The 26,745-nt window shown below is 35.0% G+C and overlaps 1 protein-coding gene across 2 annotated transcripts in view; it reads right to left on the reverse strand.

Annotated features, from left to right (window-relative positions):
- Positions 1-26,745, reverse strand: part of LOC105254105 — a 279,413-nt gene that overhangs the window by 132,674 nt on the left and 119,994 nt on the right. The window contains exon 1 of one of the 2 annotated variants that reach the window (XM_020028388.2): positions 5,482-5,550. The exons of the other annotated variant lie outside the window; for it this stretch is intronic. The gene's annotated coding sequence lies outside the window, so the exon portion shown is untranslated. Of the gene's footprint in view, positions 1-5,481; positions 5,551-26,745 lie in introns of those variants that run through there. 2 annotated transcript variants of the gene reach the window in all.

Here is a 26,745-nt window from a genome sequence, read left to right on the forward strand (position 1 = left end):
TAGATCGACGTATATTCAGACTTTACGTAAAAGAAAATTTTTACGATTCAACAGTTCTTTTTATTCTTCGACAAATGTGGCATCGAATCTTTCTTATTCGAGCGATAATACACAAAGCTATTTGGTACATTGAAGATTAAACTGTTTCAACGTAATATCTCCAACTGTTATTAATTAGAAATTAAATTTAAATAAAGAGATTTTTCACTTTTATTTTTTTATTCTCCGACAAATGTGGCATCGAATCTTTCTTATTCGAGCGATAATACACAAAGCTATTTGGTACATCGAAGATTAAACTATTTCAACGTAATATCCCCAACTGTTATTAATTAGAAATTAAATTTAAATAAAGAGATTTTTCATTTTTATTTGCAATATTATAAATCATATCAAAATTTTTTTTCGTGCGTTATTTCGAAGATTTGCTATGCAGGCAGTTTCATAAAGGAAACGCGACGTATGCACAACCGACGAATATCGGTGTTTGAGATTTTCCACGATGCAGCTTTTCCTCTCAAGGACTCGATTACAGGCGAACTATTTTATTTGGGTACCGCAAACTCTTTTTCATATCAAATTCTTTTTTTCTTTGTCATGGCTAGCAACGAAAACTTGTTATATCGTACTTTTACAAGACATGCGCAATGCTTTTACCGCACATTTTCAATACTTTTTTAGTTCCCCTCGCGCATACAGCTTATAAGCGTTTGATCGATTTTGAGTAGACGTTAGATTCGCAGCTTTGATACTGAGCGAAATCAACATACGTAATATATCCATTTCCCTCTTGGAAATGTCGAATATTTAAATAAATATTTAAGTAAATCGTGAATATTTAAATAAATATTTAAATAAATATTTAATATTAGTAATATCAAGCAAGAATCTTTCGATAATTAAGTTGTTGTAAATGTTTTACAAGAGAGAAAAATATATATAACAAATTAGAGTGAGAAAAATATATATTAATACGTGTAAAAAATTTCAATGTAACTTATTTATTGTACATTACATTTCCTTTGCGTGCACGAAAATTAAAAATATAATTGGCAAAATGTATAACCAGAACAGACAAGAAAAATTCGAATAACATTGAAAGATGGAAATTATTTTTTCGAATAACTAATTGCGACATCCAATGCGGAACAAAAATAATTTTCCTACTAACTAATGCAGCGAATAATTAAGACGATAATAAAGTTAAATTAAAATCTGAAAGAGAGAGAGAGAAAAAAAGAGATTATATCTCTACCAGGACTACAAGCGAGGACCAAAGATAGAACTTGGGAATGAAAAGCTAATTTCATTTCAGAGAGAGTTGATTTCGCTGTCGCAATATTTGCGCGGAAAAATTTTTATGGCTTTCATAGCACAACGAGTTCAAATCGCAACTCTTGCGGTAAATCATTACTATTACATTTCTACTTCTTCCTCGGCATTACGCATCGTAAATGAACATAAAAATTAAGATGAGTTTTCCATCTCAAAAAAAAAAAAAAAAATAAAAAAAAAAAAAAAAAAAAAAAAAAAAAAAAAAAATTAAAAAAAAATATCAGAATAAATAGAATTAAAATTAAAATGTTGGTTCAACGTTTACCTGCTACGTCGTATGTTTAGAAGACAAAGAATAACAGGCTGAGAAGGAAGAAAGAGAAGACGAGAAAGACGGAAAGCAAGAGATAAGACCGTCCAACAACATTGTTTCTTCCCTTGGAACATCCTTGTCGTTTTAAAGCCAGCTTCGCGCGGAAGCGCAGCTTCCGCAGGGAAGCTTCCGCTTTGACGGTTTTCTTATTGATCGCGCAAATTGTATTCCTTGAACGAACCTAAGGGATTGCAATATTGGCGCGACGCGATTGGAATGATATTATCGAAAGCGATGCGACAAATTGAAAACCAAGAACTGATAGAATCTCCCAAAGTCGAGATATAAACAAGTTCATGAAACACGCGCTTTGTCAAATAATGATGTACGCACTGAGAAAAATCGTTTCATTGTACCAACAAGACGTATATGATTGAAGGCATTTTGGTTCAATCAAACAAGAATTTCTAGTTATCTATGATAAGACTCGATTTTTTATAACTAGAACATTTAATAGATTTTACTATAAGAACTTGGTTAATATTTTTTGATTGAATCTATAAAATTTCTTGTTACATTAACTTCTTTGCTTGCTTCTTAACTTAACTCGTATTCAATATTTGCCATGAAATGTATATAAAGAACTAATATTAACGTTAAATTCAAAGTATATTTTTATTTCTTACGAGCAGTAGTGCCAGAAAGAGAACTAGCTCTCTGATTGTGTATGTTTGAGCTGCATCCTCTTCTTGCATCACTGTTTATCAGTTTAATTTCTAACAAACTGAACTTAAAATAATTTATTCAATAATCTGGATTAAATTTATGCAATAATCGTGTTGGAATTCAGAATATTAAACAGACTAAACTTTTGAGATTAGATGGAAAAAATTTTAGACGACTTGGCGCTGGCGAGTTTAATATTATTAATCAGAAAATTTGGTAAATTTAGCAGGAAGAAATTAATCAGATTCATCTCGTAATTCCTACAAGAATTCTGGTTCGTCCATTTTCCAACAGACATACTGGTTGAATCTACCAGAATTCTAATTGATGCAACCAGATTTTTTTCTCAGTGCGTAACTCTTTTACTGATTGATGTTGATTTCTCTGCGGAAAATGAAATATATTGTTTGCAATATTATAATGATATATCAGATTCATCTGGTAATTCCTACAAGAATTTTGATTCGGCCATTTTCCAACAAACATACTGATTGAATGTACCAGAATTTTAATTAATGCCACCAGATTTTTTTCTCAGTGCGTAATTCTTTTACTCGATCGATGTTGATTTCTCTGCGGAAAATGAAGTATATTGTTTGAAATATTATAATGATATATTCTCTGTGCAAGTGCGTTATTCAAGTTAAAGAAAGTGTGAGTAGAAGAGATCTATAAATATCTATTTCGTAGATCGTCGGATTTATCGCTTTCCAAAACTTGGAAATTTCTTCTCTCAAAGACCGCTTCTTAATATGACAAAGATTCGCTTCGTTCAAAGAACTTCAATTTATCCTCTGCGAATCTTTCACAAGGAAGTCGCGGTATGAAATAGCGTCTTAAAAATCGAAGAAAATATTATGCTTCACGGGCAATCGATACGCTTGCCACGCTCAGCGGCTTGCGAGATGCAAATGGACCACTTTCACGTGTCATCGCTTATAAATCTCTCTTCTTCGCGTCGATGTTCGCCAAAACGCGAAGCGGTAACTGATGGAAACGATGTCGAACGCATTTGGAGGAGAACGGTGAGATGTGCGGGGGAAGAAAGAAAGAGAGGAAAAACACGGAAAGCACGGAAAAAGTTGCGCCCCGGCAAACAATGTGGTCTTATCTAACGGAAAATTTCCGCGTGCTCGCAGCTACAGACATATATGGGAGGTAGGACTTCTTCTTTTTCTTCTTCTTCTTTTGTCCCGTCTGGCGAACGCAGCTTCGAGATCGGCCATTTGCCAAACGAGATTGAAGATTTGCACCGTTGGTTCGCCGGTTATTATCGTCGAAGCGTATAGATGGAAGGAAAAAAGGATCACGGTGCGAGAGCGGAAGAATAAAAACGGACGGTAGCGAAGAAATTGGGGTGAGAGAGAAAAGAAGTTTAGCGGAGATATGGAAAGGCAAAGAAGAAAGAGACGGAGAGAAGGAGAATAGAATCGCACTGGTTTATCGTAGTGGATTCTGGACGATTCTTTTCCTCATCGAAAAAAGGAAGAGAAGCCGAGAAGGCGGAATCGAGAGAAAGAACGACAATATTGTGACGCGGGACGCAAACTTGGTCGGAACTTTGATGGACGACGACGATGAAGCTGGACCGCCGTACTTTCATGAACTGGAAGAAGATACGATCGCGAAGCTTCGCGAGAAGTCCTTTAGAACTGACTGAGTCGCGTTAACTTATATTCGAAGAGTATGTGCTCAAGTGACATTATTTAGTTTCCGTTCGGTAACGACTCGATAATATTTTCTATCGTGCTTTGTGTGAAAATTGCATCTCCCCTTTCTGGAAGGGTAAACGCGAAAAATCAAAATCTCAAAGCTGCATATTTTAATCATATTAAATGTAATATAAAAATAAAAAAATGTGCTTCTCTTAATTAATAAAAAATGTTAACATTTATATTTATTATACTTATTTTGACATTTTTTTTTCTACAGCATAAATATTTATAAACGCGCGTTTTTTACTCTCCCTCTTTCTCTCAAAAGTTTTACACGACAAAGAATAAAAACAAAAAAGAAAAAAAAATATATAATTATATTTAAAATAAAAAATGTAATTATATTCAATATTCTACAATAAAAGTTGATAATATTTATACTTAAATATTTCGACATTTGAATCGCAAAAGATTGCGACCTCTTGGTAGGTTTCATAGATATTTAAAGCAATGCGTGACGCGCGCAAAAGTTGGAGGAGAGGGAATGGGGGCGAGTTAAAATTGTCGTGGTTCACAATCGTCTCGAATCGCGACTTCTCGCCTTCGAATCGTTAACAGGCGCATTCTCGTTCTTCGTAATTACCCATCCCCCTTTCCCTCCCCCGTTCTCGTTCTCGCATGTATCGCTCGAATCCCACGCAAATGAACGTACAATTTACCGCACGCGTTTCCGCAACCCTTTCCCCCTCGTCGTTTCGTACCACGCGAATTCCTCGGCATCGACGCCGACGCCGACGTCGACGTCGACGAGGACGAATCCACCGCATCTCGTCGACCTATCCCCTCAACCCCTTCGTATTCGTCGACAACGCGAGGTATGCGATTCTCCGTGTGCCGCGTGGAGCCAATTACATCGTAAGAAACGTTAACTTAGTTTGTCGAGCAGTTAGCGCGAGAGAGGTAGTGCCTGCCTCCCTCGATACTACGTGTACATCCCTGGCGATAACGGCGCCGCGGGACGAAGAGATATCAAGTTATATAGTTGGGAGCATCCGCTTTGCTCGCGCTCTATATCCGTTCTATCCACCAATACTAAAAGCATACGTACATAAAGGTACGGCTCCACAGAGATGCGCGCGAGGCCAGAAATTCCAGGCTCGCAAATTGCGAGAGTCCGATGAGACGCTAACTCTCCTTCACCTAATCTCTAACCCGCCCCCCCGCGGTAGTAAATTTCATGTCGGAGATCTTAAGCGACAAAATGGACGTGTAATAACAATAATTTCACGCGAATATGCTTTTACCTTTTTTCATTAATTAATAAATTAATAAATTTATTAATAAATTTATTTAAATTTAAATTTATTAATAAAAATTCTAAAATATATTACATGAAAATCGTGATGGAAGAAAACCAACGATTATATCGATAAAAGAGAATAAATGTCGAGTAACATTATCGAGATCAATGCGAGCTGTCAAGTACAAATGTTCGTATTACGAAGCACTTACTCCAAATCTCGTAGCAATTATGTCGCTCTCCGTAACGGATTGCTTTCCGTATCTAATTTTCCGCACTAATTCCGTACTCTTCTCAGTCAAAGATTGAATTAATGACTAATTTTGTTTCACGTAGTGTAGCGATCTTATGACGCGGGCCCGTACTTCGTTTGCCTCAGTCAAAGATTGACAATTAACTGACTAAAACTTTATGCCTTTTCACGTAGTGTTTAGCGATCTTACTGAGGCGGGCGCGTCTTGTTGCCAAACAAATGTTTACGTTTGGCTCTCATCGTATTTACGAGATCCTCTAGTCTTGTGTTTCAAAAATAAATTTGCTTTATTTAACAAACATTCTCAATAACAGAATAATACATAATGTGGTTTAGAATCTTTCTATATTAAATTAGATTTTGATTATTGATGTTATTATACTTAATATTTATATTTAATTTATATTTAATATTTTTGATCTCATTTTTTATGCTGATTAATATAAAATCCGATAGCTACTATCTATTGTTTAACGATATTATATGTAAAATAATATTTTCTAAGAAAATTATTTATAACAATTAACATATTTTTGTGAAAGTTACATTTATATAATTATTTTCCTAAAAAGACGTTGCTAATTGTCATCATTTCCTTGGAAATAATCGTTTGATCCATTTCATTGGTACTTAACGGACATTTACAACACATTGAAGACACAACCGGATTATACTTATATATGGGGCGTTCCACGCCAAATCGGACACCATTTAGCTTTTGCATCGCCGATTTTTTTGAAAATTTTTTATGTTTTAGTATTGGTTGAAAGAGGCCTCCATGATTTTTTTCAATTTTTTTTGTCGAATCGTTTTCAAGATATCGATTTTTCAAAAATTACGTTACTTTTTTTTTAGACGTCCATAAGTTTGCGAAAAATGGGCCAAATGGGACGTTTTTTTTTTTGAAATTTTTCTTTTTAAACGCACTTTTGATAAAAAATATCGAAAAAATTTTTCAAACCGTATTTCTATAAAATTTTCAAGTTTTAAATATAAATTGTTGATTTACCAAAAACACGTACTGATCGATTTTCTTAAAAATTTTTTGTAAAAAACTGTCATTCATTCCACAACTTTTAAGCCTAAGTAGATAATGGGATAACGATGGGATCTATTTTTTTTCGATTTTTTTATTTCCATATTTTAATTATCCGTGTTGAAAATAAATATTAATCTTTTTTTCAGGCTCACCGGCAACGGTCATTGTTATTTATTAAATAAAATAGATATATCTTAATCATTTAATGAACGATGACCGATAATTTTTATTTGAATAAACCACAATATATACAAATTTCAACTCCTCAACAATTATATGACTGGGCAATAAAACCAAATTCTTTGCCAAATATTTATGCTCAATTCTTCTCTAACGAAGATTACATTCGAGCCAAAGAATCATTAGAGAAACGATATATGAGAGCAAAGACAATAACAGGGACGCAAAAATATCATTGTGTAATTCCAGACGGAGAAGACACTTCGAGATTGAAAGAATTTTCGTTATCTGTTGAATCTCGAATTTATAAAATATTTAAACGTGTGAGAAAATAAATGCTACTGAATAAAAAAAACTTTATCAAGCATAATAAGTACTTTATTTCGCCTGTATCTTTTTCCTGAAATCAATCTGTGAACTAATTAATAATCACTATGTGTCAGATAATTATTAATAGTAGCTCCTGTGTATAGTATTTTTTTTCAGATATTTTTCAACAAGGATAACTTAAATATGGAAATAGAAAAATCGAAAAAAAATAGATCCCATCGTTATCCCATTATCTACTTAGGCTTAAAAGTTGTGGAATGAATGACAGTTTTTTACAAAAAATTTTTAAGAAAATCGATCAGTACGTGTTTTTTGTAAATCAACAATTTATATTTAAAACTTGAAAATCTTATAGAAATACGGTTTGAAAAATTTTTTCGATATTTTTTATCAAAAATGCGTTTAAAAAGAAAAATTTCAAAAAAAAAAACGTCCCATTTGACCAATTTTTCGCAAACTTATGGACGTCTAAAAAAAAAGTAACATAATTTTTGAAAAATCGATATCATGAAAACCATTCGACAAAAAAAATTGAAAAAAATCATGGAGGCCTCTTTCAACCAATACTAAAACATAAAAAATTTTCAAAAAAATCGGCGATGCAAAAGCTAAATGGTGTCCGATTTGGCGTGGAACGCCCCATATGTAATCAGCATGAAAGTTTCACGCTATATACATCCCTCCCGTCCTTCGGCTTCGAAACTGCTTCAAACAGGGAATTAACACAAGCGTATATCGAAAATCAGGTCATGTCCGTCGTGGATAGGGAAGACCTGTAAAGTTCCTCCCTGGTATGAAACCAATTTCACGCGGCAACCAATTATGTCATAAGAAACAACGTTCTCGGACGAGTTATGGTCGTGTCTCTCTCGCGAGATGTATAGGATTCCCGAAGGTTCAATCGCAAACTTATTTTAGTTATAAAAGGCGTTGTTAGTCGGAGCAGTTCTTTACTATGTCAAAGGAACGGTAAAGTAAGTCGAGATAGAACAAAACTAACATTTTTCAAAGTAGAATGATAAAGAAGAAAATTCAAGAACGATTATAGCGTTCAACGTATTTTATAATTTTTAACTAAAAATAAGGAGAAATATTTCCGACCAATTCATGCAAAATCCATCGCGTGAAAGTTGCCGATAAACAAACGAGATTTCTTGGATCGTTATTCTTGCCACGCGAGTCATCCACTTTTTTTCCGATGTCGAACAGCAAACGCCGTGCAATAAAAAGCGATGCATGACTGCGCATTCTGTCTCTCGGATGAAAAGCGGATGTCGAGCCACGCAAAGTTCGATCCAGTGTCGAACTCCCGGAGAACGAAACGGTTAACCGGATACCCGGCCAGTTAAGCGGAAGTGCGTAAAAATTCGTACTACTCTCGTACGCGTTTCCCGTCGACGTCGAGAGAGAAGGGAACGCGACCAAGGGAATAGTTTCGACTTGGCTAAGGAGAGTTTCTCGAGGGCGGCCACGAGGGTGGTGTTAACGGCATTGGTGTGGTGAGGCGAGTCGAACGAAGTCGTGTTAAGCAACTTAGATTAGTTGAATCGACTGGTCTCGCGGCTGGCGAACCGCCAGGCCAAATTGTCAAGAGAATTGCACTGTCTTTCTCCTTCTCTCGGTTTCTCCTTCGAAGTCTCACCATGCATCAGGGATACTCGCCGTTTCCTCTTCTATCTTTCATCGACGTGTTCTTTCATGCGCAACGAAACAAAAGGGGCCGTCGACGTAGACGGAAATCTAATTCGTGAGAATGTACGTCGTTGATTGTATTCCTTGCGGCTTGCAAGACTCGCTAGCGCATATCTCACGATCGCGTGGGATAAAGATCTCGCGAAATTTTTAGATGCCCGCACTGAGAAAAAAATCTGGTTGCATCAATTAGAATTCTGGTAGATTCAACCAGTATGTCTATTGGAAAATGGACGAACCAGAATTCTTGTAGGAATTACCAGATGAATCTGATTCATTTCTTCCTGTTAAATTTACCAAATTTTCTGATTAATAATACTAAACTCGCCAGCACCAAGTCGTCTAAAATTTTTTCCATCTGATCTCAAAAGTCTGTTTAATATTCTGAATTCCAACAAGATTATTGGATAAATTCCATCCAGATTATTGAATAAATTATTTTAAATTCAGTTTGTTCAGAAATAAACAGTGATGCAAGAAGAGGATGCAGCTCAAACGCACATAATCAGATAGTTAGCGTCCTCTTTCTGGCACTACTGCTCGTAAGAAAAAAAAATACTTTGGATTTAATGTAAATACTAGTTCTTTATATACATTTCATGACAAATATTGAATACGAGTTAAGTTAAGAAGCAAGTAAAGAAGTTAATGCAACAAGAAATTTTATAGATTCAACCAGAAAATACTAATCAAATCCTTATAGTAAAATCTATGAAACGTTCTAGTTATAAAAAATCGAGTCTTATATCATGATAATTAGAAATTCTTGTTTGATTTAAACAAAATGCCTTCAATCATATACGTCTTGTTGGTACAATCAAACGATTTTTCTCAGTGTGCTATCATAAAATTGGAAAGAATACAACATGTATTCGTGTACGAGAATTATTCATTATCAATATGAGGCGAGAACGCACCTTGATATAAATAAACTGCAAAGTATAAAAGTCACAAACTGGGAACAAATTGAATTTCATGCAGTTGATTTCTTCTATCTATGTAATATAATTATATCATAAACTACTAGAATACAAGAAACTACTATAATACATTATTGTGTTTACAATAAGAAAATGATTATTGAAGTTAATATGGAATCAAAATGTAGTAATTAAAACTATTATCGATTAGTATACATAGACTACTATAATAAAAATATTTCTAATTTATAATCTAGATATTTCTAGACTATATAAAATATATCTTTTTACAAGTTTACTTGTTTCTTGTGGACTTAATTTTTGTATTGTAATATGTAATCCATATTACCTATTCAACAAAAAAAATCACGTCGTTCAATAAATCTACATACTTGAATAAAATCGAAATTAAATGATTTTTGGTGCGAGTATATTGAAAGCACGGAAAAGAGCTTAAGCTGGCAAGTCGTCGACGGATATGACCGGTGGTAAAAATGATAGTCAGTCATCTCGAGTGGCACAAGACTGGCCGATTCGCGCGCGTTCAATTCACCGCGCCCGTCAAAGGTGCTTTTATCCGGATCCTTTATTTCCGTCCCGATCGCAAAGTTGTATGGGTACGGCGGCACCAATTCGTTTTATTGGATTCCGCGTAAGGGCGGCGCCGTGCGTTTTTCCGAGTTTACCGGGCGAAGAAATCCGGCAGGCGCGTCCTCATCCATCATCCGTCTACGCGGAGCGCCGAGTCATTTAACAAACGTCTCTTCGAGATCCCATATTGCGCCGTTCGCTCGCGAGAGATTTGACCGCGCTCGTAGCGATCGGTTCGTTTAACCGCGAAAAGCGCACTCACGATTGCAAAATTCACGAGGTATATATGTGTAATTCTCTCGAAAATTAGAAATAGAAATTTCTTCGTTTGAAACTTGTATTTCGCGAAACATAACATTAAGATTTCAAGTATTTTTAAATACCTTTTTCCCTCCCTCAGATTTGAATGATAATATAAAACAGAAATATATACATTTTTAATATACTAAATATAATAATTTCTCTAGAGGAAATATATTTTATTATCTGAAATTATTATCCTCTTGGGATATTATAAAAAATTGAATTGTTAGATATAAATTTTTTATTTCGTCTTCCTTTGTGGATATAATAAGTTTTATTTTTGATAGATAAAAAAATTTATTATTATATTGTGTATTTTAAGTTTAGAGAGTATCATTTTTACCATTTCTTTATTTTTTAATTACATTGTATATAGATGTCGTTTCAACTCTTATTTTACTTAGAAATTTAATTATTTTTTCTTCCAAATTTTGTAAAATTAAATAGAAAGCTCGCTTATCCTCCCAACTGCGTCCAACAGTGAGACAAATAAACTGGCCAAAATTCGATCGCTTCAGACAAGCGCCTTTACTCGCTTCGTTTAAAACATGATTTTCGAGAAACATAACATTAAGATTTCAAGTATTTTTAAATACCTTTTTCCCTCCCTCAGATTTGAATGATAATATAAAACAGAAATATATATATTTTTAATATACTAAATATAATAATTTCTCTAGAGGAAATATATTTTATTATCTGAAATTATTATCCTCTTGGGATATTATAAAAAATTGAATTGTTAGATATAAATTTTTTATTTCGTCTTCCTTTGTGGATATAATAAGTTTTATTTCTGATAGATAAAAAAATTTATTATTATATTGTGTATTTTAAGTTTAGAGAGTATCATTTTTACCATTTCTTTATTTTTTAATTACATTGTATATAGATGTCGTTTCAACTCTTATTTTACTTAGAAATTTAATTATTTTTTCTTTCAAATTTTGTAAAATTAAATAGAAAGCTCGCTTATCCTCCCAACTGCGTCCAACAGTGAGACAAATAAACTGGCCAAAATTCGATCGCTTCAGACAAGCGCCTTTACTCGCTTCGTTTAAAACATGATTTTCGAGAAACATAACATTAAGATTTCAAGTATTTTTTAATATCTTTTTCCCTCAGATATCTTTCCCCTCAGATTTGAATGATAATATAAAACAGAAATATATACATTTTTTAATATACTGTTTCTCTAGAAGAAATATATTTTAATATCTGAAATTATTATCTTCTTGGGATATTATAAAAAATTGAATTGTTAGATATAAATTTTTTATTTCGTCTTCCTTTGTGGATATAATAAGTTTTATTTCTGATAGATAAAAAAATTTATTATTATATTGTGTATTTTAAGTTTAGAGAGTATCATTTTTACCATTTCTTTATTTTTTAATTACATTGTATATAGATGTCGTTTCAACTTTTATTTTACTTAAGGTTTTAATTCTTTTTTCTTTCAAATTTTGTAAAATTAAATAGAAAGCTCGCTTATCCTCCCAACTGCGTCCAACAGTGAGACAAATAAACTGGCCAAAATTCGATCGCTTTAGACAAGCGTCTTTATTCGCTTTCGCATTGTTTGAGGAATTAATAATAAAAAACACGACCTCGAATTTGTCGGTGGAAGCGAGAAGAACTCGCGTAGAGAAACGGTTCATATTGATCAAATGCTGTGCTAGTTTTCGCGCGCGATCGATAGCGAAAGCTACTCGTTGAATTCCTGTCCGGAACACGGTCCTCATATCTCTCTCTCTCTCCCCGTTAACAAATCACGAGCCGCTTTGGTCCATATTGCGCCGCGTTACAGTCGCTGTCGTCGCTCTGCTGTTCGTCGTCTACAATGTTGATATTGTCCCGGGGAACCCTAAAGCCGACAGAGAAGCGGAGGTGCCATCGGATCGTTGGCTTTGTCGTCAAACTCCCATCCTTACATTAATTGGGAAACCTAAGTTTCAGTAACCGATCGACAACCCGCGCCAAGATTTCTCCGCGTGAAACAAACTTCTTCTCCTATTCTCGAAAGCGACTTATAACTCCAGGACCTAATACGAATTTACAATTACGTGAATTTTACATGGACGTTCATGTGGCGTGGACCGCCCTCTTCTCCGTGAAATTAGAATGTTGTACGAGAACGGCAAGATTAATTGCGGCAACGTCTTAACGGTCGTTACCGTCCAATCGAGGAGGAGGTAAAAAAGAAAAGTCGATCCCTCGACTTATCGCGCACCGCATCTAATGTTATTAATGACTCCGCGATCGATCGACGTCGTCGATAATTAAGGAGGTTTAATCTGGACATTTTCGAGGAAGTAGCGTTCGATGTATTCCGGATATTGAAGACCGACTGGACGATTTTATCGTCGTTGCTTCATTTTTCCTTCATAAAAAGACTCAGAAATGAGGCTTCAAGCTTTTTGCGTCGAGAAAAATAAGAGAATTTATTAATAATTCATAACATTGTAATCCATTCTATTGCGTCGACTTTTGATTAAGAAAGCGCAAGAATATCTTAATCGAGGCAAGAAAAATTCGCTATTAATATTTCAGAGAAAGATATTGATAAAATTTAAATAGGCACAAATGTGTATTATTTATACGCTTGCACCTGCGAAATAAAGAATTTACGCGATCGACGTACTTTCTCCCCCTGTCACGCTAGCGTCAGAATATTATTCGGCCGCGCATCTGTGTTTCCGGATGTTGAAACTTCTTCCCGCGACGATCCGACGTGATAACCAAAGATCGATCGTACAAATACGACTTGACTCAGGTTCGTTTGCAAGTCCCATTAATTCTCGTTGCCTCCGACGGCGTATCGGCGTCTCCGACCGCCAATTATCTTGCAGTCTGACTTCCATCATTAACGACCCCCGATTTCTTGCGCCGTCGCGCGGTCATCAACCACCACGATTTCACGACTTCATGGATACGGACACCGTCTCGGAAACTGATACCGGTTGTCCAAGACGGATAGACGTTGGCGTGGAGGGTAGCTTTATCGGCCGGCTCGAAATCCTTATCTGTCCGGAGGGTTAATCTCGGCGGATCCCTTTCGCGCGCAGTGAAATCTCCTTTGAGTCCAGATCTTATATAACATTTCCAACGAGTTGACATTATGTCGGCTACAACAACAGCAACGACAATGACATTGGCACTGTTATTTGTCGATGGTAGCTTTTCGACTTCTCAATAAATTTTAATGTTACTGAGAAAAGTCGTTTGTACCAACATGACGTATATGATTGAAGGCATTTTGATTAAAGGCCGGTTTTTATTGCCGCCGACTTTGCACTATCGCGATGACAATTTAACTAAATAGAAGAAACTATAGTATCGAAAATTCACAGGTGCTTTCAATATTGTATCATTTTTTATAAAATTATAGTGCAATTTTATTTAAGATATATCGCTCTAATTATCACACACTGAGAAAAATCGTTTAATTGTACCAACAAGACGTATATGATTGAAGGCATTTTGGTTAAATCAAACAAGAATTTCTAGTTATCATGATAAGACTCGATTTTTTATAACTAGAATATTTTATAGATTATACTGTAAGGATTTGGTTAGTATTTTCTGGTTGGATGTATAAAATTTCTTGTTACATTAATTTCTTTGCTTGTTTCTTAACTTAACTCGTATTCAATATTTGCCATGAAATGTATATAAAGAACTAATATTAACGTTAAATTCAAAGTATATTTTTATTTCTTACGAGCAGTAGTGCCAGAAAGAGGACGCTAGCTCTCTGATTGTGTGTGTTTGAGCATCCTCTTTTTGCATCACTGTTTATCAGTTTAATTTCTAACAAACTGAATTTAAAATAATTTATTCAATAATCTGAATTGAATTTATCCAATAATCTTGTTGGAATTCAGAATATTAAACAGATTTTTGAAATTAAATGAAAAAAATTTTAGACGACTTGGTGCTGGGGAGTTTAGTATTATTAATCAGAAAATTTGGTAAATTTAACAGGAAGAAATTAATCAGATTTATCTGGTAATTCCTACAAGAATTCTGGTCCATTTTCCAAAAAACTTACTGGTTGAATCTACCAGAATTCTAATTAATGAACCAGATTTTTTCTCAGTGTAATACCATATATATCCGTTTTCTCTCTTTCTCGTTTCCCCCAAAATAATCCTTTTTTAAATATATGTCTTTTCCCTCCCTTGTCTTTTCGTCCTCTAATTTTTGCCTTCTTTATTTTTCTTTTCTGTATTTTTTTTCCTTATATATATTTTTTTTTCTGCTGGACATTGTTATTTATAAAATTTAGATAAATTAAAAATAAATAATCGCTAACTAATTTTCGCTTTGATATTGACTTAGTTTAGAATCTATCCGATTTGAGAAACAGCAATTGGTGCAATCGATGCCAATGCGGGGATCGTTCTCGGAAACTCGAACTCTAGCTTTTCGTCTTGTAGCTTCCTGCTGGTTTCCACGTGAACGCCTGTTATGCCAGAATTGCTTTCCATCGCGGCGATAACTATCAAAACTCCGCAAAGCATTTGAACTGGATTTTTAGAAACTGCGACGCAGGAATTGCGAGAGCTCAGATTTCACGTTACGAGAGCGTTGCGAGCCAATAGACGCGAAACTGGAAATAAAACGAGATCCATAAATCGTCTTAAGCTAGCTATATTCAAGTGTAGCCCGAAAAAAAAGGTAAGAGAAGCAACGAGAATCAGATAACAGATGGCAGCTATTTTAAACCACCGCTCGAAATACGTACTTCGTAATGTCCCGAGATCTCTCTTTTCGAAATCGTAGCTTCCCAAATCCTGCGTAGACGACCCTCGGCTGTACCATCCTGTCGATGACAGAATTAAAGCTCCCGACACCGCGAAAATACGAGGGAAAAGGTCGCAAATATCCTCCAGGAGCCCGCTATAAATTGGTACATCGTGTACTCTTTCGCCAAGCCAAAGCCCGATTTGCTAGCGTAGGCGTAAGCTGATTTCGGCGTCTGGCTCGACGAACAGCTCACCGTTCTTGCTCCCGTAGCTCGTTTTGCGGATTGGAATACGCTTCGGGCTGATACGACGTCCGATTCGAATTACGATCCGCGACCGTGCAAATGCCGTTGCTCTCCGGAGCAACCAGAGCGAACCAACCGAGCTCCGATATTCTCGCCCTCGCCGTAAAATCATATCTCACGATCGATTCCCGCAGCCTTGCATCCGCCGCACCGCATATTCGGTGGATCGCTAGTTCCGGAGAAGGGTAACGCTCGCTTTGGAGGAAAAAACCTCCGGAATATCGATAGCGAGAGCTATTAATATCAGAGAAACACCGTCCACGCTAGACATTTATCGCTAGATCTTTATTTATAAATCTAATAAGAGAATTTTTTATACGCTTTACATCGATTGTTTTTTTTTCTATTATATTGAAAGAATCGAGGTTCGAAGTGCCGTTTCACAGCATTTTAAAGCAAATGTAAAACTTTGCACATTTTAATTATCGCTTATAATTATTATAATTAATTATACGATGTGTATAGTACTTCTACTATTATACAAGGTATTTCTTAAATGCAAAAAATTTTAGGAGATGATTCTTTATTAAAAATTACATTTTCATGTAAATAAAAGGTTCATGTAATTAAAAGGTTCTAATAAAAAATTGAATAGGGGTTGCTAGTTTCATCCTCTTATAACAATATGGGAGGCTAAAAAAATATTAATAAATGACTTTTTTACTGATAGAAAATATCCACTTAATTTCATTTCTTTAACGTGTTCCAAATTTGAGAAAAAAATAAAAACCTAATTTTTACCCCCATTCTTGGAGTAACATTTGTGGAGTAACTCCACAGGAAGGAATGTAGGAGTATATGTTTATATGAAAAACTCCCTTTAATTTTCGACAAAGAATCATCTCCCGAAATTGTTCGCACTTATTAAGAAACACCCTGTATACTTATGTCGATTAAAATGCGCATTCTACGCTATGTCAAGAAGAGAAAGCGGCACGTGGATGATTCAAAGTTATGAAGATTTCAAGATTGATATTTAAAAAAACGCGAGTTCTAATTATAACTTTCTAATACAACCAACAAAGTTGCAAAATAATAATGTTGCGAAGCGCGGCTTAAAACATATGCGCAGGCTACAAAGAGCGATTAGTGGCGAGATAAGAGCACGACCAACATACGCTTGCCTGCTATCGGATTTATGGCTTAATGTATAGTGAAGGAAGGATAAAAACTTTAGGGGAAACGTAGTAGCTCTACACAGGACGCACAAATGTGCATCAAACTGCGAGAATTATGTAACTATCTATGTAGAAATAGCGCAAAACATTCCAGGAACTTCCAAAGTTTCCAACAACATTCGTGTTACTGGCCCGGCACTTCGTGTCAGTAAATGTAACGAGTTCTGCAGTTTCTCTCCGTTCAATTTTCCGTCTCTATCTCTTTCTTTGCGTCTCCTTCCTATCGCCATTGACTCGAAAGAAAGTCAAGAGACATGGCGCACCGACTTAATTAGATGTTAAAATAAAAATAGAGGACATCAATCGGATCACGGTAAATAAAACCGTTAAGTGAATGATGAATAAAAGATATTTTGCTTTTCTCAAACACATTCAATATTGTCTATCTCCGTAAAAATATAATTTACATCGTTTTAGTTGATTCAATTAAATCGAGATGTGATATATATATTTATATATATATATCTCAGATTTATATTTTAGATTTAGAAAAGCTGATTTGATTTACGTTATTCTCTAGGTATTTTTATATAGTTATAATTGAATTGGAAATGTGTCAAGTATGTTAGATAGCTATTTTGACTTGAAATAATAATTTTTTTATCATTGTTAAATATGTCACATGCCTTTCGGAATATCACCGAAATATCTTGAGGGAGGGTTGACAATTTCAGTTCTAAAATAATACGCATCAAACATGTTTCATCTCGTATTATATTCGCGTTAATATTTAAAAAAAGCCTCGCATTATCTAACATCCCAAATTATCCGATGATACCTAATATTCCAAATTATCCCATAATAATTGTAAAAATCGCATTTGTGGGACATGTAAAAAAAGAATGTGTCCTGAAAATGTCACATTCGCCGAAACTCGGTCACTAACTCGGCAGTGAATGTAATGAGTTTTATACTTCTCTCCCCTATCCACTTTCCCACCATTCCTTTTCCGTCTCTCTCGATCTTTTCCCGCGGGGCTTTTCGCTGCCGCCTCGAGGCTCGAAAGAGAATCAGCACGCTGACTTAATTAGGCGTCGAAGTGGAATTAGGAGTCAACAATGGGAGTCCACCGCTTCTCTCTCCGCCGTCTTTGTCTTTTTCCTCCTTTCTCCTCCCTTTTTCTCTCGCTTTTCCAGCTTTTTCCGTGACGAACTTCCCTCTTCGCTATCTCGCCGATTCTATCCTACCGCAGGAATCGGACACATACACGGACACGTACGTACTCTCTTTCTCTCCTTTCGCAGGTTCATCCTATCCCGCAAACCAGACCACGCTCCGTGGATCCTTTTCGCCTCGTCCTGCGCTCTTACTCGCGGTCGAAATTGCGGTTACCAACCGCGCTTTAGGTATCCAGGAAATCACGAAGAGAGCTTTACCTTTCGCTCGCTCGACACAAGGAAAGAGAATCGAAGGAAGAACATGTAAGCCGATTTCCAGCTGGCGCTCGATACTCGGTTGCTATAGTGAAATAAAGCGAACGCGGACAAATACCGAGATCTCGTTGCATCTTTCACTTTATCTGATGATTTATTTACCGAGGATGCACGCTGCGAAAAATTATCTACGATTCGCCGGAATACGACTCTAAAACTATGGCCAATATAAGTTGTCAAAGATATGTAGCAGAAACGCCGTTTCTATCAACTTCCTTCCTAATGTTTATCTTTCAAACGAAATATTAGAGATGTCATAGCGATATCTCGTGGCTGGAAATACCATATGTGTATCAGATTCTTCTTAAAGTCTCTGAAATTATTAAATCGGACTTTATACGCTACGACATAAATAACATCTCGGTTAAATTTCTTTCGTCGATCGCGGTGCTGTTTTATAAAACAGACATCTAGACTTTGATTTAAACCTCTCGTACACAAAGACCCTCGGCGCCGAAGTCAGAGATGGAAAAGAGGGCCAGAGGCAAGTGTTGTATCGGAATAAGCCGATTTTAGGTTTTCTCGCGGGCAATACTCACTTCGTTTTCGGACCGCATCGAACGATCTGCTGACTATGTGGAAAAGTGACTATCTCCCGTCCAATGGTAGCCGAAGACGTGCAAACTTACGCCGCAAACCTCAAAATTTTCCTCCCCGCCAGATTTATATATACGAAAAGAATGTTATTTTTATGTAAGGCCGGTTCTTTCGTTTTTACTACCGCCGACTTTGCACTATCGCGATGACAATTTAACTAAATAGAAGAAACTACAATATCGAAAATTCACAAGAGCTTTCAATATTGTATCATTTTTTATAAAATTATAGTGCAATTTTATTTAAGATATATCGCTCTAATTATCACACACTGAGAAAAATCGTTTGATTGTACCAACAAGATGTATATGATTGAAGGCATTTTGATTAAATCAAACAAGAATTTCTAGTTATCATGATAAAACTCGATTTTTTATAATTAGAACGTTTCATAGATTTTACTATAAGAATTTGGTTAATATTTTCCGGTTGAATCTATAAAATTTCTTGTTAGATTAATTTCTTTGCTTGCTAGACAAGCCACTCTTAACTTAACACGTATTCAATATTTGCCATAAAATGTATATAAAGAACTAGTATTAACGTTAAATCCAAAGTATATATTTTTTTCTTACGAGCAGTAGTGCCAGAAAGAAGACGCTCTCTGATTGTGTGTGTTTGAGCTGCATCCTCTTCTTGCATCACTGTTTATCAGTTGAATTTCTAACAAACTGAATTAAAAATAATTTATTCAATAATCTGGATTGAATTTATCCAATAATCTTGTTAGAATTCAGAATATTAAACAGACTTTTGAGATTGGATGGAAAACATTTTAGACGACTTGGTGCTGGCGAGTTTAATATTATTAACCAGAAAATTTGGTCAATTTAACAGGAAGAAGTTAATCAGATTCATCTGATAATTCCTACAAGAATTCTAATTAATTCTAATTAACCAGATTTTTTTCTCAGTGCATCAACTAAATCGTCATTTAAAAATACAAAAATTAATCATCTTTCTCGCGTGTAATATAATTATCTTATTTATTCATAAATATAGTATTAAAATCTAATAATTTTCAATTGTTGACAGGATATATAATATTGAGTTACCTTGAAATATATTAAAATTTCGAAATATGAAATACGTATAAGCGCAATATTGTTTTTCGAGCGACGAGAAATATCGAGATTAACGAGAGAAAATTTATCCGGTCCGATAGTCACAACTCAACGCTCCTTCTGCATGAACTAGTTTTAAGTTTCTAAGGTGAGTAATGCTCGCGTAAAGGAAAGTTTCGAACCTATTTTACTTAAAGAAGATTTTATGAAGTTATATATAACGTGGAGTTGGTTGATAAGCGCAGTATGTTTTCTTTTAATTCATTACAATTAACCACCTCCCGTCTGCGTACATTTTGCTTATTTAAAAGCAAGCGTAAAATATAAAATTATTTTCAATTTCCTCCCCTCATTATTGTTTCATTTCTGTTCTTGCAGAATTGCATGTATCGCAAGCGAAACGATTATTTCGTACAAACTATGGACTCGAGATGATTGTCGATCACTAGACAATGTTACAGATAATTGATTTGAGCACTTTAAAAATAATTTCGGCGCGCATGGTTTTAAAAATAAGTCGTCACTGAAACCATCGAATAACATCCAATTCAAAGAGGCATGCTGATCGCATAGCGCTCTAGGAATTTTATTCACTAAATCGCTCGGCTGAATGAATTCATTACAAAAAATCGGATTTCGAATCGAATTCATTGGAAGCAACCGGGTCATAGATATCGCAGAAGCCTATATATCGAGAACGTAAAGATTCACTGAATTTCATGGTTTGAGTAATTTCACGCGATCGCGATCTCAATTAAAGCAATATTCCAGCTCGAAAAATCGCGTTTCCGTCCAATCGATGCGACGACGAAAGCACGATGATCCAAATTGCAGACCCAGTGTTATCAAAATTTTATGTTCTAGTCGCGTACATTCATTGTAAAAAATGTATCGCGCGTCATCATCAGATTTTTTAAATATACAGTCCGAAAACTCTTCACAAATCTAAGATCAATGATAAGATTAATTAAAATCGAGATAAAAATAGGCATTTGCGAAATATTTAAAAGCTGATGTTTAAATTTTAACGAAAAATTTTACAGAAAAAGTGAAAAAAAATTATGCGTTAATTTTGTTCACAAGTATATTATAAAAAAAAACAAAGATATCGTATCATGCATAGTGCAAGTGTGAGTAGGGTCAAATGGAACGATACAAGTTGGCGGGCAAATTGTCGTCGAAACTCGTGCTAGTCGAGCATAGTAATCCGACCTATAACTCCGTTCGGTTGCAAGAAAGCAAACTTTGTGTGGCAGGGACACAAATACGTGTATATATATGATCGCAAGCACCTGCGAGCATGGATTTACACAGATGGTACCGCGTCCGACGTAGTCGAAGACGAAAAATCCAACTCGCGGATTACTAGCTGGTTCGACATACATGTTCACACACGCGTTTCAAAAGCCTCCAATCTGATCAATGCGAATCTTGACACGAGATGCAATTGCGTGGGCGGATGCGACTGCAAATAATGCGAATATTGCTCGTTTCGCTCATGAAGGAAGTCTACAAACGCGAATATATACATTCAGAATTGAGCATTTTGCAAAAATTAAAGCAAATAAATTTTTAAAAAATGACAGATATCAAATATTATTAAAAATTTTAAAAACTCAATTTAGCGAATTAATTAAATATTAATTTAGCGAATTAAAAATGTAATTATTAATTAATTTAATTATTAATTAATTATTAATTTAGCGAATTAATTAATTTGGCGAATTAAAAATTTTAAAAACTCAATTTAGCGAAACATTGAGAAAAATGTGTTGCTTTGAAAAACATAATTTTAATATTTTATATTACAATACTGAAAGGTGCATTGTGTTTAACATTTAAATTTAAAATGATTGCGATGCGACCAGGCAGAAGAGAAAAAGTTTAATTAAAATTTAATTAAATCCGATTTATTCAGAAAAACTGGGTCGAGATATTTTTCCAAGATATGGAGAGAGTTATGCGTTGCCATAAAATTTGACGACACAACAATACTGCGTATGTAACAAAAAAGCATATGTAGATATATAACATTAGAACAATACACATACACGCATGCAATTTCATATAATTCGATAAATAATACAATTTGACGTGTAATATTAATAATATATAAAATTACTAATTATAGATAAATTCCAAGGAATCTCATGATCATTCTGTTGGACAATGTTGCGGGAATAGGACGCGGTGGTAGGTACTTAAAGAAGATCGAGGCATCACAGGGCGAACATTGCGTTAGTAACGTTTCGCTTCGCGCAATCGGCAAAGTTTGATACCGCGAGCGTAAGGGAACATCCCAAAAACTTCGATAATGGAAGTAATTGAATTTCAGCCGAGACCGGGCCGCAGAGGTAACGGCACGTACCTAACGAAATTTAATGACGATCGAATTTAATTGGATGAGGAAATTTAACGGACGGATGGTTGGGCAGTCACGTAAAAAAGTCTTCGTACGTGAATCACGGGAGGATACGGACGGTTCAACTGGACGTGGCGGGAAAGGAAGGAGAGAGAAGAAAAAAAAGAGAGAAAGAGGGAAAGGGGAGAGAGAGAGAGAGAGAGAAGGTCAGAAAGCCGTGAGACTTTGAGAAACCCGTGACGGAGTACTCGTCGACTCCGGAGAAATGGATCCGACGATTACTCCGGATCCACGAGACGAAGTCGTAAATCGTACCTGGCGTTCGCTAAGCGAAATGAGTTTTGGAATAAGATCGAAGCCCCGTCGACTTTCGACCGATCGGGCCGCCGCGCCGGAACGATCTTCGTAAATCAAAGTGACCGTTATACAGAACGAAATTACCGCAGTTCGCCGAAATCACCGTTTCATAACTACGTAAGTACGAGTCTCGGCGAGTTTCGGGCTGGGTTTACGGTGGAAGAGACGGCTTCTTCCTCGACGATCGACGTAGATTTGGAAAGGAAGAAAGTAACGAATCGATGTACAACACCTCGCGAAAGCAAAAGTTTTCGTGGCTTTAGTTATCACACCAACGCATCTCTCGAGAAAATCGCTATCGAATTGAACAGATTCAATTTTTTATACTTATGTCGTTAAAGCTTCTTACGGTTCAGTATATCACGTTGTTATGGATTTAAAAATAAATATAATAAGAAATAAAGACTCAAAATCAAAAACTAGCTACGAGGTTTTATGAAATCAATGGCTATCAAATCTAATAAATATATTAAAATTATTAATGCTATAAAGTTTACAGTCTCTCGAGAAAATCGCTATCGACTTGAACAGATTCAATTTTTTATACTTATGTCGTTAAAGCTTCTTACGGTTTAGTACATCACGTTGTTATGGATTTAAAAATAAATATAATAAGAAATAAAGACTCAAAATAAAAAAACCAGCTGCGAGGTTTTATGAAACCAATGAATATCAAACCTAATAAATATATTAAAATTATTAATGCTATAAAGTTTACAGTTTGTATAGTTGGATTTATATTTGTCAATATGATTATAAGATATTTGGCAGAAACAATATTGAATATTTACTGTATAAAATAATTTACATTAATTTAATACATATAATTAGTATTTTATAATTTATAATGTATACATTCATAAATTTAATATTATTTTAGACACAATTCTAAATATAAAAGAATCACGATAAAATTAGAGGATATATAATTTTCATAATTTTTTTTAAATTAGGAAAGTAAACACATATAATAGAAATGTATTATTCTAAAATATTATTATAATTCGTTAAAATTATCATTGTACGCGCGCACACGTGCGAAAATATATTTTGCTTTAATATCTTCAAATTAAGCACGACTATATTATATTCTATTATATATATGATAATATATGAAAAATAGCTCATCGAAAACAAGTCTGGCGGACAAAATGAAAACGAACATTTTTATATTTCTTTCTTTATTTCGAGATATCTAGAACAGTATCTCCATTATTCCATTTCAAAACTACAATCTTTCCAGACTTATATATATATATATATATATATATATATAATACAATTTCTGAGATATTTCACGATACGTCAAATTATTATAAAGCATACAGAAAATATATTCTCGCGAAGTTCTTTTTTTGATTTTAAAGGTATAATTTCGTCTATGCGCAGAGGTGTAATACTCTATATTTGTAAAAATTTAAGCACAACTAAAAATATTCACGCTTAATCATTCACGAGAATTTAAGAGATAAGTCGATATTTTTGGGTACTTTTCTTATGATTTTTTTTCATCGTACTGAATCAAATTCGACTATAGTATTTAAGCAATTTTTTGATAACTGTGAGGTCCATTTTATTCTGAAAGTATTTTTAATTTCATACATATACGTCGTTTCATCCTGAAATGTCCATAGATCTTTAACTTCTAGATTTTGGCACGAGATACAGAATCATCTTTCCGCGACCGCACTTGGTGCATAATTGCAGCGAATTAAATTCGTCTCTCGTGGTTCCCGCGGAAATCACTTCCCTACTATTCGCGCGCCATTATTTTCTGCGGCGACTTACACGGAGTTTACGTACCTGTCCCACCGTGTTCGTTAACGAAGTTCCCTGGAAGAGGACTCATCCGTTTTTTGTTAACGACTCCGCAAGGATGGAGTCGTTTTCGGACGGAAACTTTTTACCAGCCGTCCATTATCTCGAACAAACCCACCGAGAAGTCGAATTTTCGGCCGAACGTGACACGAATGATCTTTTCGTCATGACTACGCAATGCATGTACGCGTTTTGCTGTATATGACAATCGTATCATGCGACTAGTGGAATATTAAATTTTTTTGATTTTCTGACAGTAAATGTGAAAATATATAATGATTAAGACGTGTGTATATCTGACAGAATAAAGATAATGCATTAGTTCTATTGATATTCAATAGATAAAAAAAACACAATCTCACAATAAATATTAAATATTACGAGATTTGATTTACGTCAATCTATATTAATCGTATAGAGACTTAAGAATGTTATTATTGCACTCCCAGAATATTATCGTATGATTAATTTACTTATTTTAATTCTATTTCACAATCAAATAATAATCTACAATCTTATTTTTATTCTATTTCACGAGCGTTTGAAATACACGAGCTGTCGCAAAAATAGATAGTAACAGATTATTCGCAAGCTATGTAGGTGAATCAGCCAATGTCGCTACGTAGATTGAAATAAAAGTAATCTCTCCTCTGTAAGCCTATGTTTTAAAAACACGAAAAACATTTTCCACCAACGAGCTTTCATGCCATCGAATCTCTCGCGTTTCATCGCCGCGATGACCGAAGCCCATTTTTGGGACCCTGCAAGCGGCGCGTTGAAAAATGAATTAGTTTGTTCTTTGTGTAGCGTGTAACTTTCAATGCGGGGACAACGGCGAAGATAGACACGTAACGAAAATCAATTTTGGAGGGAAATTTTTCCTAACGGCAGCAACAGCAGCAGAAGCGACGGCGGCGGCATCGACGGCAGCACCGCGACATTTCGATCAGAGCAATGGAAAAATAATGACAATAAAATTTTAAAAACCGTCGCGCCAACGACATTCCCGACACAACGCCGGAGAGCAATTTTGCTCTCCGAGCAACAAAATTGTCTGCAGTTTTTTCTGATCTGTTTTTTTTTTTTAATTTTATTTTTACGAATCGGACGACCGTGTGCGGGCCACACGATTGAGATTTCGACAGCGGTGAGGAGAGAGGAAGAGAAAGGAGGGAGAGAGAGAGAGAGAGAGAGAGAAAGAGAAAGGTGGATGCCTAACAAGGGATAACTTCATTAAGGACCGCGGACCCAGCTTGTGTGTTTTACAAGTTACAAATTAAGCTGATTAGCAACAAGTCGAAGCTCGAACTACCTGTACCGACCAAATCTCCGCTCGTCGCATGCGACAACGTAAACGTTGAATCGTGCTCCTGTTTGTTGACATTCTGCATGTTCGAACGGCGAGGGTTAATAGTGCCCGTGAGAAACTGCAACAAATGAATTATCATCCGCGCGTTCTGTGTTTTGACATTTTCTTGACGACATATTTGTACAAATGTCTTGAGAGCTATGTTTCCAAACGATTACGCGAACATCTCTCTAATTGCACGTAGAAATTTTACCGTACATGTGGAGTAAAATTAATGTTGAATAATCTCTCTCTCTCATAATGTAAACACTGAGAAAAATCATTTGATTGTATCAACAAGACTATATGATTGAAGGCATTTTGGTTAAATCAAACAAGAATTTCTAGTTATCATGATAAGACTCGATTTTTTATAACTAGAACGTTTTATAGATTTTACTATAAGGATTTGGTTAGTATTTTCTGGTTGAATCTAAATTTCTTGTTGCATTAATTTTTTTGCTTGCTTCTTAACTTAACTCGTATTCAATATTTGCCATGAAATGTATATAAAGAACTAGTATTAACGTTAAATCCAAAGTATATTTTTTTTCTTACGAGCAGTAGTGCCAGAAAGAGGACGCTAGCTCTCTGATTGTGTGTGTTTGAGCTGCATCCTCTTCTTGCATCACTGTTTATCAGTTTAATTTCTAACAAACTGAATTTAAAACAATTTATTCAATAATCTGGATTGAATTCATCCAATAATCTTGTTGGAATTCAGAATATTAAACAGATTTTTGAGATTAGATGGAAAAAATTTCAGACGACTTGGTGCTGCAAGTTTTGTATTATTAACCTGAAATTTGGTAAATTTAACAGGAAGAAATTAATCAATTTCATCTGGTAATTCCTACAAGAATTCTGATTCGTCCATTTTCCAACAGACATACTGGTTGAATCTACCAGAATTCTAATTAATGCAACCAGATTTTTTCTCAGTGTGTCATGAAAT

This window comes from Camponotus floridanus, unplaced genomic scaffold (genome assembly GCF_003227725.1).
Source record: "Camponotus floridanus strain SB8 unplaced genomic scaffold, Cflo_v7.5 scaffold40, whole genome shotgun sequence".
Lineage (NCBI taxonomy): Eukaryota > Metazoa > Arthropoda > Insecta > Hymenoptera > Formicidae > Camponotus > Camponotus floridanus.